Genomic DNA, 17,948 nt, shown 5'->3' on the forward strand with positions numbered 1-17,948 from the left:
AACAAATAGACAGATAGATAGATGGATAGACAGACAGACAGACAGAATAGACCAATAGACAGACAGACAGATATAATAGACATACTCGACAGACAGATTGAAAAGACAGACAGACAGACAGGCAGACAGACAGACAGATAGATGGATAGACAGACAAATAGACAGATAGATATATGGATAGACAGACAGACAGATAGAATAGACAGACAAGACAGACAGATAGAATAGACAGACAAATAGACAGATAGACAGATAGAATTGACAGACAGATAGATAGATGGATAGACAGACAGACAGATAGAATAGACAGACTCAACAGACAGATAGAAAAGACAGACAGATAGACAGGCAGACAGAATATACAGACAGAATAGACAGATAGATATATGGATAGACAGACAGATAGATAGAATAGAAAAAACAAATAGACAGATAGATATATGGATAGACAGACAAATAGACAGATAGAATAGACAGACAAATAGACAGATAGAATAGACAGACAGATAGATGGATAGAGAGACAAATAGACAGATAGAATAGACAGACAAATAGACAGATAGAATAGACAGACTTAACAGACAGATAGATAAGACAGACAGATAGACAGGCAGACAGAATATACAGACAGAATAGACAGATAGATATATGGATAGACAGACAGACAGACAGATAGAATAGACAGACAGATAGATGAATAGACAGACAGACAGATAGAATAGAAAAAACAAATAGACAGATAGATGAATAGACAGACAGACAGATATAATAGACAGACTCAACAGACAGATTGAAAAGACAGACAGATAGACAGGCAGACAGAATTTACAGACAGACAGATGGATAGACAGACAGACAGACAGATATAACAGACAGACTCAAGAGACAGATAGAAAAGACAGACAGATAGACAGGCAGACAGAATATACAGACAGAATAGACAGATAGATATATGGACAGACAGACAGACAGACAGATAGATAGATGAATAGACAGACAGATAGAAAAGACAGACAGACAGACAGACAGATAGAATAGACAGACAGATAGATGAATAGACAGACAGATAGACAGGCAGACAGAATATACAGACAGAATAGACAGATAGATATATGGACTGAGAGACAGACAGACAGATAGATGAATAGACAGACAGACAGATAGAATAGAAAAAACAAATAGACAGACAGATAGATGAATAGACAGACAGACAGATAGAATAGAAAAAACAAATAGACAGATAGATAGATGAATAGACAGACTCAACAGATAGATAGAAAAGACAGACAGATAGACAGGCAGACAGACAGACAGACAGATAGATAGATAGATTGCGAGAGAGAGACAGGTAGAGAGACAGGTGGAGGGTAATTACGCAGCGTTACAGACAGTTCACTCAGATCGGCGTGTCAACCCGCATCTCTGCAGCTTCACTCACAAACACACTGCCTCTCTCTCTCTCTCTCTCTCTCTCTCCACAAACTTTCCCAAAGTGAAACAAAACAAGCACATTCTGTAGAAGCCTCGTTGTGTTCTACACAACCGCACGTCTGATGTCACTCTTGCTGTTTTTCCTCTCATAGCAGTTGCACTCGTACAGTAACATCCTGGCACTTAGAAAATGACACAAAATTGATAATTAGCTGCATTCACATCGGCTGTCAGCTATCTTGAAATATGTATTCTGTGTGTGTGTGTGTGGATGTTATGATCCCGTCATGTGTGTTTAAAAGGGCTGCATATGAATGTCATATTGTATTGTGGCATGTCATCTCATCTTTGCAGCACGGCAGATTTTTATTGCCGTTTCAGGATCAGCTTAACTCACGCTGAGCGAGTCGATCACTCAGGACAGGAAGATAACGTTGAACGAGAAAACGCTTTCTGACAGCTGCGGCGTGACGGCTGCATATGTGTCGTGCGGCTTTCTTAAGAAGTTACCCAGTCGTGTCCCTGCAGCCTGACCCATTTACACTCTCTCTCTCTCTCTCTCTCTCTCTCTCTCTCTCTCTCTCTCTCTCTCTCTCACACACACACACACACACACACACACACACACACACACACACACACACACAGAGGCTCGAGTAGGTGTGTGTGTGTGATGTAGTTAACGCATGTTAGTATCACTTCATGACACTGAATACTGCAGATGGAATCCGTTAGAAATCCAGCTCACCTCAGACAGAGTTTTGAGGAATTTCTTCACCTCCAGCTTCCTGAATGTCTCTAAATATGACAAGGAATGTATGTAGTAATACTGCAAATTGAATCTTTTGTAGCTCTCACCTTCTGAAAATATTTGAACAGGATTTACCTGGATTTCTGTATAAATTATTCATAAAATGTGTCTGGGCAATAGACAAAAACATTATACAGGGTTCCTAGAAATAAAAACTGGAAACGTCTGGCAATTAATCAAATCTTAAAAGTCATAATTTTATATATATGTTTATATATAACTGTACAGGCTAATTAATACACTTGATGATACTGTAAGATTATGCAGAACACACAAGTGCTGAACTCAACTTTCATCACTACAGCTGTAAGTGAACACTTTCCACACAATCAAAACAAATGATTGCTGCCTTGTTTACAAGTTTTCAATTTTTGGACTTATATTTTCAAAGTTTTTCTTAATGTTTTGTGCTGATTAAGGAAATATATGAAAAAGAATATTAGGAGATTTAGTCAACATTAGGTCAGTAGAGACACTTAGGATGTGATTAAATTAAATTAAAGTGTGTAATTTTTATTTTAAATACTTTCTCCTCTTAATATGCAGAATCAACTGTATAATTGAGCCATTTGTAGGTTGAGTCCCCTGAAAAGTATAAACGTTGCTGTGTTTGAGCATCTCGACTAACCGGACACAGCAACATTGATGCTACCAATAGCATGAGTTTGGGGGCGGGATCAAATTATTATTTATTTACTCCATCATTAGTGACTCTTATGTTGGGATAAATTACAGCATATTTTAATAAAGTAAAAGTGACAGTAATGATTATATTGTTACTGATATTTTAAAATGAGTATTTGCTGAATATAAGCAACTTGTGCTTGGTTGAAATTTTGTATATTATTTTATTGAAAAAGCATATTGAAATTACATGCATCAAATATGATACAACAGACTTTTGAGGTGTATCTCTCAATCACCATTACATTTACATTCATGCCCACTATAAAAAAATAAAATAAGAAATCACAGAGCTTTGAAAATTCTGACATATACATTTTATAAGATATATTTATAGTTTGAACTAATATTTCCGTGTATGTTCATATATGCAGCGTGCTCTGTTATTATAAGGATCTCATTATTTTACATTACTAGCTATGATGATGTCATCTTACCATAATGACCTTTAAAGCCTAATGTATCAAATATGATACATAAAACATGTGCAATTTTTATTTTTTTATTGTTTCTCTAATGGTACTAAAAACAGTTTAATGTAAAAAAATAAATAAATGAATTTTGTGACTCCAGCCAGGTCTCCTAAGCAACCAAATTGGCCCGGTTGCTAGGGAGGGTAGAGTCACATGGGGTAACCTCCTCGTGGTCACTATAATATGGTTCTCGCTCTCGGTGGGGCGTGTGGTGAGTTGTGCGTGGATGCTGCGGAGAATAGCGTGAAGCCTCCACATGCGCTACGTCTCCACGGTAACGCGCTCAATAAGCCACGTGATAAAATGCACGGATTGACGGTCTCAGACGCGGAGGCAACTGAGATTCGTCCTCCGCCACCCGGATTGAGGCGAGTCACTACGCCACCACGAGGACTTAGAGTGCATTGGGAATTGGGCATTCCAGATTGGGGAGAAAAAATTAAAAATGATTTCATATGTCAGGCTTTACAGGTTTAAAGTGATTGAAATTAAAACGGAACATTTCTATATTTCTCTTCTCTCGTTAATGTGCAAACCAAAACACATGTTTGTCAGTAGCTCCCTCTGAAGTGCCGGTTTTGACAATGACATTTGACAATGAAAAACTGGTGCAGGAAAAGTTCTTTAAAGTCCTTGATTGTCATTCATTGACACCTGTATGAACCCTGTTGACATGAATGTTGGTATAGTTTGGAAGTTACACAAGGAATGCTTCTGTTAACTTATAAATTGGTCACTACATAACATCATAACATTTCTAACCATTGCATTCAGCGTTCTCAAAAGAGCTGGTGCTCACAGATACACATCCATATATCACTGCTGAGCGGCCATCTGCAGCGTGTGTGCGCATACTGAGCGTGCTCAGTGGTTGCACTGTCTGTGTGTGTGTGTGTGTGTGTGTGTCCATATTAGGACTGGATTACTGTTTTTCAGCATGCTTCATTTACCAGCTCACTGCTCCATTAGGCAGAGACCAGAATGCTCAGCACACACGGTCAAACATGCAACATTAAAATACACATGTGACTGAGGGGTGAATTCACTTAGAATGAATTGCACTGTTTGTTTGCACACGCTATCTGCTGTCAAAGAGTTATACAGATCAGGCAACAGTGCAAACTTTAAGAAACCATATGAATCTAAAAGGGATAGTTCACCATAAATTGAAAATTCTGTGATGATTTACTCAGCTTCATGTCGTTCCAAACCTGCATGACTATCATTTCCCGTAGAATACAAAAAGGAAAAATAGGAAAATATCTCAGGTCAGTAGGTCCTTCAAGTGCAAGTGGTTGGTGATCAGACTTTTGAAGCTCCAAATATCACAGACACTCAGCAAAAACGTCATCCAAACGATTTTTTTTCTTTTTACATACAATGAAAGTGAATGGTGACTAAACATTCTCCTTTTTATATTCTACGGAAGAAAGTCATTCAGGTTTGGAACATAGCCTTTAACATTGGCCTCACTTTAAAGCCAAACATGATTTACTTGGCAAACAAATAGGTGACTCTCAGGAAAACTGTCTAGAACTTGGAATTTCTGGGTTGAGAATGATCTTGTAATTAATTCCGTGATGGTCCGAGATTAATTTTAAATGTGCTCTGGGTGATGAACGTCTGTCTTGCAATCAGAAAAGTGTCCTGGTTTTTTGACACACCAGTTTCAGTGTTTGCTAACAACCTCTTTGTCTTGTTTTAGAGGCAGTCGCATCCTGTTTCATCATTCAACATCTCAGTTTATTTGTGTTTGTGTTGTCTTGTGTAAGCGTGCACTTAACTTCATTAAACTAGTCTGAGTGTGTGACTGCTGCCCTGAAATAGAATGGAATGTTCCTGAACCATTGCCTAACTAAATTAAACCATTTAGGACACAATGAATGACTTCTCAGTCTGTGTAGATACTGCAAATGCATGCTTCTTTAATGTCCTTCAATTCTGCATCGCATTGCAGAGACGTCTATAGACAACGTGCAATCACAGGCTTGTTTGGTTTGTAGTTTCCTAATCATGTCTTTTCCAAGGCATTCTTTCCAGTCGGTTTGGTTAAGTTGCATTGAACGGTAAAACGATACTCCAAGGCAGCGTGCCAGCTTTCTGTTGGGCCACGTTTTGTTTGTGTTTTGTGGCCTAGCATCCCTGTTTCCCTTCAGAGAGCACGGCGGTGCAGACTTGCCGTCGTTTCCACTAATGCAGTGACGCCACAAGCATGCAGTCTTCCAGAGTCAGTCTTTCAAGCCAACCCGAAATCATATGCTGGGGAGAAAGATTCCTGCGGTCAGGTTTGAGGGCCAGAGAGCGAACATGCATTGCAGGAAAACCAGAGGAAGGCGTTGGTTGCGAGTTACACTACCGCAATGTGGCTGCGATTGAAATAAGTCTGTCCTCGTGCCCATAGACGAAGCCATGCTGTTGACCTTCTATGGTACCAGCACACAGTCATGTTTTGCATCCCAGTCGGGTAGGCGAGAGTTTGATGGCTCTATATATGGTCTGCAACACAGACATATTCAAAAACATTCAATGTTCAAGAGTTCAAACATGCATTTGTGCTTTTACATTTTATACCTTCATTTGCTCTTTTTGGAAGCCAAATTCGATGCATGAAGATGTGGCAATCCAACATTAATCTCTTCTTTCGTAATGTGACTTTTTTCTTTAAAACAAAGTGTATAGCAAAAAATGCAATTAGATTAAATTAAACCCAAATTAGTCAGATTACCGAACAAATTACCCTTATGAGCTTGTTTTTTTTAACTACAGCAAGTTTTGACTTGAATCAAAAACAATCAGTGTGACCAGTGTAGTCTGATTCCTGAATGAATGACTCTTATGAGCCGATTCTTTTTAGTGAATCAAAAACATTCAGTGTGACCAGTGTAGCCTGATTCCTGAACGAATGACTCTTATGAGCCGGTTATTTTTTTAATGAATCAAAAACATTCAGCGTGACCAGTGTAGTCTGATTCCTGAATGAATGACTCTTATGAGCCGATTCTTTTTAGTGAATCAAAAACATTCAGTGTGACCAGTGTAGCCTGATTCCTGAACGAATGACTCTTATGAGCCGGTTATTTTTTTAATGAATCAAAAACATTCAGCGTGACCAGTGTAGTCTGATTCTTGAACGAATGACTCTTATGAGCCGGTTATTTTTTTAATGAATCAAAAACATTCAGCGTGACCAGTGTAGCCTGATTCCTGAATGAATGACTCTTATGAGCCGGTTATTTTTTTAATGAATCAAAAACATTCAGTGTGACCAGTGTAGTCTGATTCCTGAATGAATGACTCTTATGAGCCAATTCTTTTTAGTGAATCAAAAACAATCAGTGTGACCAATGTAGTCTGATTCTTGAACGAATGACTCTTATGAGCCAATTCTTTTTAGTGAATCAAAAACATTCAGCGTGACCAGTGTAGCCTGATTCCTGAATGAATGACTCTTATGAGCCGGTTATTTTTTTAATGAATCAAAAACATTCAGTGTGACCAGTGTAGTCTGATTCCTGAATGAATGACTCTTATGAGCCAATTCTTTTTAGTGAATCAAAAACAATCAGTGTGACCAGTGTAGTCTGATTCTTGAACGAATGACTCTTATGAGCCAATTCTTTTTAGTGAATCAAAAACATTCTGTGGGACCAGTGTAGTCTGATTCCTGAATGAATGACCCTTATGAGCCGATTCTTTTTAGTGAATCAAAAACATTCAGCACGATCAGTGTAGTCTTGATTCCTGAATGAATGACTCTTATGAGCCGATTCTTTTTAGTGAATCAAAAACATTCAGCACGACCAGTGCAGTCTGATTCTTGAACGAATGACTCTTATGAGCCAATTCTTTTTAGTGAATCAAAAACAATCAGTGTGACCAGTGTAGTCTGATTCCTGAATGAATGACTCTTATGAGCCGATTCTTTTTAGTGAATCAAAAACAATCAGTGTGACCAGTGTAGTCTGATTCCTGAATGAATGACTCTTATGAGCCGATTCTTTTTAGTGAATCAAAAACATTCAGTGTGACCAGTGTAGCCTGATTCCTGAACGAATGACTCTTATGAGCCTATTCTTTTTAGTGAATCAAAAACATTCAGCGTGACCAGTGCAGTCTGATTCCTGAACGAATGACTCTTATGAGCCGGTTATTTTTTTAATGAATCAAAAACATTCAGCGTGACCAGTGTAGTCTGATTCCTGAATGAATGACTCTTATGAGCCAATTCTTTTTAGTGAATCAAAAACATTCAGTGTGACCAGTGTAGTCTGATTCTTGAACGAATGACTCCTATGAGCCGATTCTTTTTTTTTAATGAATCAAAAACATTCAGCGTGACCAGTGTGGTCTGATTCCTGTACAAATGATTCTTATGAGCCGATTCTTTTTTATAATGAATCAAAAACATTCAGCGTGACCAGTGTAGTCTGATTCCTGAACAAATGATTCTTATGAGCCGATTCTTTTTAGTGAATCAAAAACATTCTGTGTGACCAGTGTAGCCTGATTCCTGTACAAATGATTCTTATGAGCCGATTCTTTTTTATAATGAATCAAAAACATTCAGCGTGACCAGTGTAGTCTGATTCCTGAACAAATGATTCTTATGAGCCAATTCTTTTTAGTGAATCAAAAACATTCTGTGTGACCAGTGTAGCCTGATTCCTGTACAAATGATTCTTATGAGCCGATTCTTTTTTTTAATGAATCAAAAACATTCTGTGTGACCAGTGTAGTCTGATTCCTGAACAAATGATTCTTATGAGCCAATTCTTTTTAGTGAATCAAAAACATTCTGTGTGACCAGTGTAGCCTGATTCCTGTACAAATGATTCTTATGAGCCGATTCTTTTTTTAATGAATCAAAAACATTCAGCACGACCAGTGTAGTACGATTCTTGAAAGAATGACTCTTATGAGCCGGTTCTTTTTTTAATGAATCAAAAACTTTCAGCATGACCAATATAGTATGATTCCTGAACAAATGACTCTTATGAGACGGTTCTTTTTAATTAATCAAAAACATTCAGCGCATCCAGTGTGGTCCGATTCTCAAACAAATGACTCTTTTGAGCCGATTCTTTTTATTGAATCAAAACCATTCAGTGCGACCAGTGTAGTCCGATTCTTGAACGAATGACTCTTTTGAGTTTGTTCTTTTTATTGAATCAAAACCATTCAGCACGACCAATGTAGTCCAATTCCGAAACAAATGACTCTTGTGAGCTGATTCTTTTTATTGAATCAAAATCATTCAGCGCGACCAGTGTAGTCCGATTCTTGAACGAATGACTCTTGTGAGCTGATTCTTTTTATTGAATCAAAACCATTCAGTGCGACCAGTGTAGTCCAATTCCGAAAAAAATGACTCTTATGAGCCGATTCTTTTTATTGAATCAAAACCATTCAGCGTGACCAATGTAGTCCGATTCCTGTATGTATGACTCTTATGAGTTGGTTCTTTTTAGTGAATCAAATACATTTAGCATGACCAGTGTAGTCTGATTCTTGAACTCTGTAACCGATTCCAAGTCTTATGAGTCAGTTCATTTGAATCTACAGCACGAAACATACAGTGCGACCAGTGGAATCCGATTCTTGAACAAATGACTCTTATGAACCGGTTCTTTTGAATCTACAGTGCGACATTTTGATGAAAGATGACATGTTTTTGATGGAATGTTTTTGTTGGAATGACATGCACTGGTGAATAATTCACCATAAGACCCAGAACAAGTTTTATGAAAGTAAATAGTGTCAGTTTTGATTGCAACGCTTGCAGGTAAAGATCTTCTCTTGACTTGCAACAAGTTGTTTCTGATTGGACGGTTCAGTGTTGAAGAGTGCAGACGGGATCGTTGCGGTAGTGTGTTGGAGTGACAGGTGGCTGTTTGATGTGTTAGCCAGGAGAGAGCGCCTGAGGGCCGGATCCTGTACGCTGTGTTGTGTGGAGTTCAACAGCGGCCCCTGCATCTCGCCTGCAGCCACGTCACATTCCTACACCATCATTGATCTTCTTCTGTAAGACCTTCACGTTTTTTCTGACAAGCGCTTAACAGGCGCGTCTCTACGGTCCCACTAGAAATGCTCACTGACCAGAACAGATGTGTGTTTTTTTTTTTGCCGTGCAGTTTATTCTGACAGATATAGAGGACTGGAGGGATTCGTGCAAACTCGCCTACAGGCTGCGTGATTGATCAAACGTCCCGTGTCAACAGAGCAAACTGTTATCCGTGTCTGTCTGCACTCACGGACTGACTTCACAAATCAGAGCAGAGCAAACACAACCTTATATACTTAAGTGGCTTTATCTTCTCACTGTAAAAGGAAAATGGACCGTCTGTAATGAGTTACTCACCCTCTTGTTGATCCAAACCTGTGACTTTGTTTCTTCTGAGGAACGCAGAAGGAGGTGTTTTCGCCTCAGTCAACATTCACTTTCATTCTATGGAAAAAAAAATGCACTGAAAGTGAATGGTGACTGGTGAACGTGTTCCTTATATATTTGGAAGGATGTGGGAGTGAGTAAATGATGACAGTTTTCATTTCTGGGTATACTATCCCTTTAAAGGTCCAGGATTGTTAATTTGAGGTCCACAAACTGATATGTAAATCTCGGGGTGGGCGATATACCAGTAGAAATGTGCCAACCAGAAGATTTTTTTTCTTTTGTATCATTTCTGTCACGGTTATGCGTTCCATTATTTTTATGTGGTGCCATTTTCTCTTGCATAGAGCTGTTCGGCTGTGCCGTCAGTTTGTAGACGAACCCGGAAGAGAATTCCCCATGGGTTCCCTTGGGATTTTCCTATGGGTTTTTATAATTGGGGTTTTCAAAAAAATGCAGACCTTCTTTTACTCGCAAGTTGAAAACTCCCATTATAAAAACCCATTGGAAAATCCTGAGGAATCCCATGGGGAATTCTCTTCAAAACATCGTAACATAAAAGTCAAATCAAATCAGTTAATTTATATTTTTATTATTATTTGTGCTTTCCAATACACTTTGTTCCAAAGCAGCTTTATAGAAAATCAGCTGTAATGTCTGCGACGTCTCAAAAACATGAATAATTAACACTCCTGGACACATAATGCAGTATGTGCAATATAAAATAATACGTTTGTTTAATCATTTCTGTAGCAGTAAAGTTATAATAGAAAGTAGGGTACATGCTAAACAAATTAATATGACCGTGCTATGAAATTGGTGCATTTAAAACAACTTGAGATGGTTGTACATTCGGGAACTTCCTTGTAGCACCTATTGTGGCTTTTAAACAGACTGAGCATCTGCTAAAAGAACAATGAGAAAACAGTGGCGCACACACACACTTATGGAACCTCAAAACTGCAGCAGTGTTATAAAATACTCAGAAGTCATGAATATTAGTAAACATGTTACAGGAGCATCACCGGGGGAACTTTATAAACACATGCATGAAGTTCGATTTATTTAAGCATGACAACCAAAATAAGCTTCAACAACCCTACCGGAAATCATCCAAGCATTATAGCAAGCAAGTAAAGAACTTCACCAAACAGTTAAACATCCATATAGACTGCTGTCCTGAACTGTTTGACAGTGAGTGACTGAACAGCCAGCCGGAATACGTGACAGCCGGTACTTCTTTTCTGTGCTTAAGCATATGATATAAAGACGCAAGAATGAATGACATAAGCCTGCAATCCAACCCGACAGCTTAAAATACAAATAATTTTCATAGGCTTACCGTAGTGAATCAGGGTAAGGCAAGAATATTATTTTGAACACTGAAATGCCATTTTGTTCATTTTTAGCCCAAAGAAATCTTCCGTAGTGCAGCTTTAAAGTTGACATGCTGTCTTTAAAAACCACTGGCTTGTGACGTGTGGCATCAATTTGGCACACTCTTGTGATTTTCCTCTTTGTTACTCGTCCAAATAGCCAAGCAGAGTCTAAGAAAACAACAATCCCATCGTTCCCCGGTCAGCTGTTTCACATTTGTGCAGGGAACATTGACACACGTAGTACACACTACTTACTTGTCCATACTGCGGCTGGGGCTGAACTCCAATCACAGACTTATGACCTCAGAAGAAATGGAGATGCTCTTAATTGATCCAGCTTTCTCGTACTATTCATACACAAAGGCCCTCGCTGACATAGAGTTGCATAACTGTTATTTTGTAAGATGAATTCATTTGTATGTACCCTGCTGTTCAAACGCTTGGGGTCACTTGATCCTGGGATGAAATCTGACCTGGACATGTTCTTGATAGGTTTCATGAGATTCACTCAGGTGTTCATCTTCTGTCAGAGCGTTATACGAGAGGATCGCACATTTAATCCACAAGCTCCTAGCTAAAACAACATTCCCATACTGCATCTGTGTGGGTCAGTGACCAATCGCTCGCTGGAATGTGCACAACTGAAACTCACTTACACAAGCCCACCATCACGAAGACAAGCCCACCCCTCTACGACTCAAAAAATGACCATTTTGATCATTCATACCATATGACTTTCTTGCATTCGTTTAAAGCAAAAGGAGATGTTTTGAAGAAAGCTTGATTACTCCGTTGGTGTTAAACGAAAACAAACCACAAAACACAACACTAGAGTGAGTAGATAAGGACAAAATATTCCTTTTGTATTATTCAGACATAATACAAAGCAATCCACTTTAATACCTGCACAAGTCCTCGATTCTCTGCGTTTATGTACATGTGTGTTTGTGTTTGAATGGCTGCGTTTGGAGTATTTCTGTAGGATGTTCTCTCAGTTTTCCAGCCTCCTCATTTCTCAAGCAAGTTGTTTGCATTTAACAGTTACGCTGCTGGTTAAAGATTTGATTTGGATTAATCATAATAGCTCCTTTTGTTTTGATATTTGTGAAGAGTAGCCCGGGTGTCTTGGAAAGCTTTATGACTGTATATTGACTGTTCAGTGAACCCGATACTGTACAATGTGACTGGTGACCCTTACAGACACAGTACAGGTGTAACTTTAACAATAAAATGATGCGCTTATTTTGGGATTTTGTTGGGATTCTTATTTACATTTCTCGATTTCACCATTTATTTTCATATGCAAATAAGCTCATTTATTTAACTTCAAAACAGTAAAAACCTTCACTTCTAAAAGTTGAAACATTAAGAACATATGAGAATGTGTCCTGTATTGGGGGCAGACTTCTGCCGTCTGATGAAAAAAGAAAAATAACATTACTTGGAAAATCATGTTATGACAATAATAGCCAGTAGATGGCAGCAGTGTTCTGTGCAGCGACCTACTGTGTTGTAATTCTAAATTTGATTACAGGTAATGCATTTACTTTAGAAACTTAGAAGTATATTTAGACATTCTCAAACTATTATTTGTCGAAGTTTCCTTTTTTTGTGAAACTTGAGCTCGTCCTCATGTTGCACTGAGGTCAGACAGCACCCACCACAAAAACCTTAGAAATTAGTCACTATGTCTGATTTTGAAGCAATTGATGGCAAAACCCTGGAAGAAAAAGTACAGCATCTTAAAATGTCAACCTGCTGTCTTGACACACTCCCCACATAATTTTTCAAAAATGTGTTTAACTGTCTGGAAAAAAGATCTGTTAGAAATAGTAAATGCGTCACTCCTTTCAGGCACGTTTCCGAAGTTCCTGAAAACTGCCGTGGTCAAGCCCCTTCTTCAAAAGAGCAATCTAGATAACTCGATATTGAACAACTGCAGACCAATTTCAAATCTTCCTTTTATAGGCAAAATCATTGAAAAGGTTGTTTTCAATCAGCTGAACACAGTAGCGGTTCTAGCTTGTATGGCGCCCTGGGCGAAACCCGCTTCCACACGCCCCCAAAGTTGTTGAACGGAGGGGGGCCTCACCCCCTCATGCCCCCCCCCCCCCCCACAAGATGCCACCCTGGGCAACTGCCCATGTTGCCCATGCCTAAATCCGCCACTGGCTGAACAAGTTCTTAATCTTGAATTCAGTCTGGTTTCCGAGCACATCATAGCACAGAGACGGCGCTCATAAAGATCCTTAATGATATTCAGCTAAATAATGATATCAGTGCTGGTATTATTAGATCTCAGTGCTGCTTTGACAATGTTGACCACAACATTCTCCTAGACAAATTAGAAAACTGGGTAGGGCTCTCTGGGACGGCCCTCAGCTGGTTCAGGTCTTATCTAGAAGGGAGGGGTTACTATGTGAACATAGGCAACTATGAATCTGAGTGGACATCCATGATGTGCGGAGTTCCACAAGACTCAATTCTTGCACCACTCCTGTTCAACCTGTATATGCTCCCACTAGGCCAAAAAAGAACCAAATTGCATACCATAGCAATGCAGACGACCTATCGCCAAATGACTACAGCCCTATAGACTCTCTGTGCCAGTGCATTGATGAAATTAACAGTTGGATGTGCCAAAACTTCCTTCAGTTAAATAACAACAAGACAGCGGTCATTGTATTTGGCAATCGTGCAGTCATGATTTTTGCAATTCAATTTGGTGACACTAGTGCAGAAATCACATACTTCAGATTTTATCAACTGTATACCTGAAAGAGTTAATCAACTGACCTCACTACACAGCAGCTACTAGTGTGCTTCAAGTTGAAAAACTTGGCAGCATGAAAGGAAAAAGGATAGTTTATTGCCTTTCATACCACACATTCTGTTTGGAGTTGAAGTTATCGAGGTCATTAAAATTGAAATCTTTGTCCATATACAGAAGACCGCTAACATGCTCCATAACTATCCTACTGCATTTTTGTGTTTATAACGACTGGAAAGTTTTGAATGCAGTTTAAATCCTTCAGGGAGTTTGCATGTATTTATTAAAGCAATTTTAAATGTATTTCAAAACATTTTAAGACATGCAAACACTGTCTCGCATGCACCTTGTCTTTCCTGTGAAAGCCTTATTAAAATGTCAGCTCTTTTCACACAACTGAGGGGGCCAGTGAGTGGCGTTTGATTGCAGTCTGACGCAGTTCGTTACACGCTTTAAGACATGACGAGACCTCTGCCAGGGGGTGGGGTCAAAGGTCACGACCCTCCAGCCTGCTCAGGATGAGTCTGTCTGCTCAGTCTAGCAGTCGCAGAAAACCCAGAAACACACTGCAGCCATTTTTACTTCCTTTTTTTCTCTTTAAGAACGTTATTTGCATTTTTTTGTGACTGCTAGCTGAATAAACAAATCTTTGATCAGGCCAAATAGAGTTGCACATATTATTTTGACAAATATTGTGATTGTAGTTGAAACTGTGAGTTGTGCACATGTTTTGAGACATGACTTCGAAACTTTATCTTGTCAAGCTACAAGCTCCTCATAATTTAATACAGAATTTCACCCAATAATGGTTATTTACTCACCCTCACAATGCAAATAAAATCATATTCTTACTCAGTATTTTTGTCTTGCTTTCCAGTAAAAATATCTTAACATCCCTAAAACAAGAAACATTTAATTGAGAACCAAAAATGACTTGTTTGCAGAAATCTAAAGTCATAAAGTTAGTTGTTATCTTACAACAATGGCAAATAGTTCCACTGGAAAACAAGACAAAAACACTGCGTAAGAAAAGGGATTTTTGCAGCTTGTCATGCCAAACTCACATGCTGTTTTTATTTTCAGTCAAGCTCCAAAATGGACCAAAAAATAAATATAAATGCCAAAATGACAATCAAATACGACACCTTTGGAACAAGTTGAACATCACTGACATCAAACCTTACACCACATAAACAATATGTCAATAAACTTGTAAAGTCATTTTTTGTTACCCCACTGGCATTTTTTTCTTGTTTTAAGCATAAACCTCTCAACATATTGTTAAAACAAGACTTCGACAGCATTTGTATTTGTAATTCAGCATTATTGTTGATTACCACAAAAAGTAATTTTGGCTTAAAAAAGCACAAATGTGTGTTCCAGTGAGACACTTACAATGGAAGTCAATGGGGTCAATAATCTGTAAACATTAAAATACTCACTGTTTCAAAAGTATAGACACAAGACATAAACAATATGTGTTAACATGATTTTACTGTCATAAAATCACTTACTAACCGCATCTGTGGAAAGTTAACAATTGTACAACTTCGTTGCCATGACGATGTAACGCCATAAACACAAAATCCCTAAAAAAAGACCGTAAAAAAAGACGATTCACAGCTCAAATAATACACAAGTTTTATCAGAAGAATTACTGTAAGTGCTTTTATGAAATTATAAGCTTCACATTTCTGTCTTTAAACCTCTAAAAATGGACCCCATTGACTTCCATTGTAAGTGCCTCAGTGGAACACAGATTTATGCTTTTTTAAAGAAAAGGAGGGACGAGACGATATACATTTTTGTGGTGATCAATATTATGACACAAATGCTGTCGATTGAGCTATTAATATTCCTCAAATTAATATCTTGCTTGTCAAGTAAATGTATTTCGTTTTGGGGATGTTTAGATACTTTTACTGGAAAACTAGACAAACATACTGTGTAAGAAAGTGATATTTTGCAGTGTATGTCATGCCAAAGAAATATGCTGTTATTTTTTTAATCTCTGGAACACAAAAAGAGAATTTTTAAAGAATCATCAAACAGTTCTTTTAGATACGACGACAACAACTCATAGTGACCACAGCTGTCAAGCTCCAAAAATGAACAAAATGACCATGAAATATGGTGCCAGTGGCACACGTTGGACATGCATGACATCAGTCGTCAGCTGTTTACGTCAGTGGCATCAAATGAACTGTTGATGTGTGAAAAAGAGCTGTGTGAAGATTCTCCTTATGTGTTCCACAGAAGAAAGTGTGGGTGAGTAAATAATGATACAATGTTTATATTTGGGACAATCCCTTTAAAAGTGCTTGGATCAGATAGAGCTTGATTTGTGGATTAAATATAATTTTTGTGATGTAAAATACTTCATACTGGATCCTACATCCAGTAACCCCCCCCCAAGAATCTCTCCACACATTATCATCAGCTCTGGTTCTTACAGTTTGGTCCTGAACTGGGCGAGTGCAGTTGGTGTTCTCTTTCACATGCACACATATGCTAGAGGCCTCTGGGTTGACATCCGTCCCTATAGGTGAAACTAGCAAAGGCAGTGGTCTTCCTCGAGCTCTGATCTCTGACGCACTCACACAGGAGAGGCTTTCCAAATGCATGGACTGAGAAAGAGTGGGGGAAGGGCCACAGAGAAAGGCAGGAAATTCAAAATAGGAGAGAAAGAAAAGGGCTGGGAATAACAGGCTGACAGACAGAGAGGTGCATGCATTATTTATTAGCAGTTTGGTCAATGGGGGGAAAAAAAGAGGAAGATTAGGAGAGAAACCAGCAAGCCGGATCCGTCTGCTTCTAGCTGCTCTTCCTCGCATAAACTCTGTTGGGGAAAACACTTTAAAAGCTCAAGGGTGTCATTTTTTTATACTTTAAATACTTTCCCAGTTTAATATGCAGAATCAACCAGAAGTAAAAGTGTAAACACTGCGTCTCTTTGGCGCACTCCAAACATTGCTCTGTTTTGTTTGAGTATCCAGACCAGCTCGGAACAGCAACATTGGCTCAAACAAATGCAGTTTCTCTGCCCATTGGAAGATCAGTAATGCGTGCAGGAAAACTGTTTGAAAACAGTCATCATTTTTGCAATTTCAATTTTGTGATGCTTGTGGTGCAGAAATTACTTAAACTATTCTTGACCCTTGATTTAAAATGAAATCAGACTTTCCAACCCTCATCTCAGAATAGCATTGTTGGTGTCAGATGGGCTGGTTTGAGTATTTCTGGGATTTTCACGCACAGCAGTCTCTAGAATTTACTCCGAATGGTGCCAAAAACAAAAAACATCCAGTGAGCGGCAGTATATATATATATATACAGTTGAAGTCAGAAGTTTACATACACATCAGTCAAATACATTTAAACTCAGGTTTTCACAATTCCTGACATTTAATCATAGAAAACATTCCCTGTCTTAGGTCAGTTAAGATCACTACTTTATTTGAAGAATGTGAAATGTCAGAATAATAGTAGAGAGAATGATTTATTTCAGCTTTTATTTCTTTCATCACATTCCCAGTGGGTCAGAAGTTTACATACACTTTGTTAGTATTTGGTAGCATTGCCTTTAAATTGTTTAACTTGGGTCAAACGTTTTGGGTATCCTTCCACAAGCTTCTCACAATAAGTTGCTGGAATTGCGTGGAACACGCTTTTTCAGTTCTGCCCACAAATTTTCTGTTGCATTGAGGTCAGGGCTTTGTGATGGCCACTTCAATACCTTGACTTTGTTGTCCTTAAGCCATTTTGCCACAACTTTGGAGGTATGCTTGGGGTCATTGTCCATTTGGAAGACTAATTTGCGACCGAGCTTTAACTTCCTCGTGGATGTCTTGAGATGTTGCTTCAATATATCCACATAATTTTCCTTCCTCATGATGCCATCTATTCTGTGAAGTGCACCAGTCCCTCCTGCAGCAAAACACCCCCACAACATGATGCTGCCACCCCCATGCTTCACGGTTGGGATGGTGTTCTTCGGCTTGCAAGCCTCACC

General features: G+C 38.7%; 1 protein-coding gene across 2 annotated transcripts in view; it reads left to right on the forward strand.

The window, feature by feature from the left end:
- LOC127453144 (cyclin-dependent kinase 14) overlaps positions 1–17,948 on the forward strand; it is a 217,384-nt gene that overhangs the window by 193,010 nt on the left and 6,426 nt on the right. The window lies entirely within an intron of this gene.

The sequence above is a fragment of the Myxocyprinus asiaticus genome, chromosome 15, assembly GCF_019703515.2.
Source record: "Myxocyprinus asiaticus isolate MX2 ecotype Aquarium Trade chromosome 15, UBuf_Myxa_2, whole genome shotgun sequence".
Classification (NCBI taxonomy): domain Eukaryota; kingdom Metazoa; phylum Chordata; class Actinopteri; order Cypriniformes; family Catostomidae; genus Myxocyprinus; species Myxocyprinus asiaticus.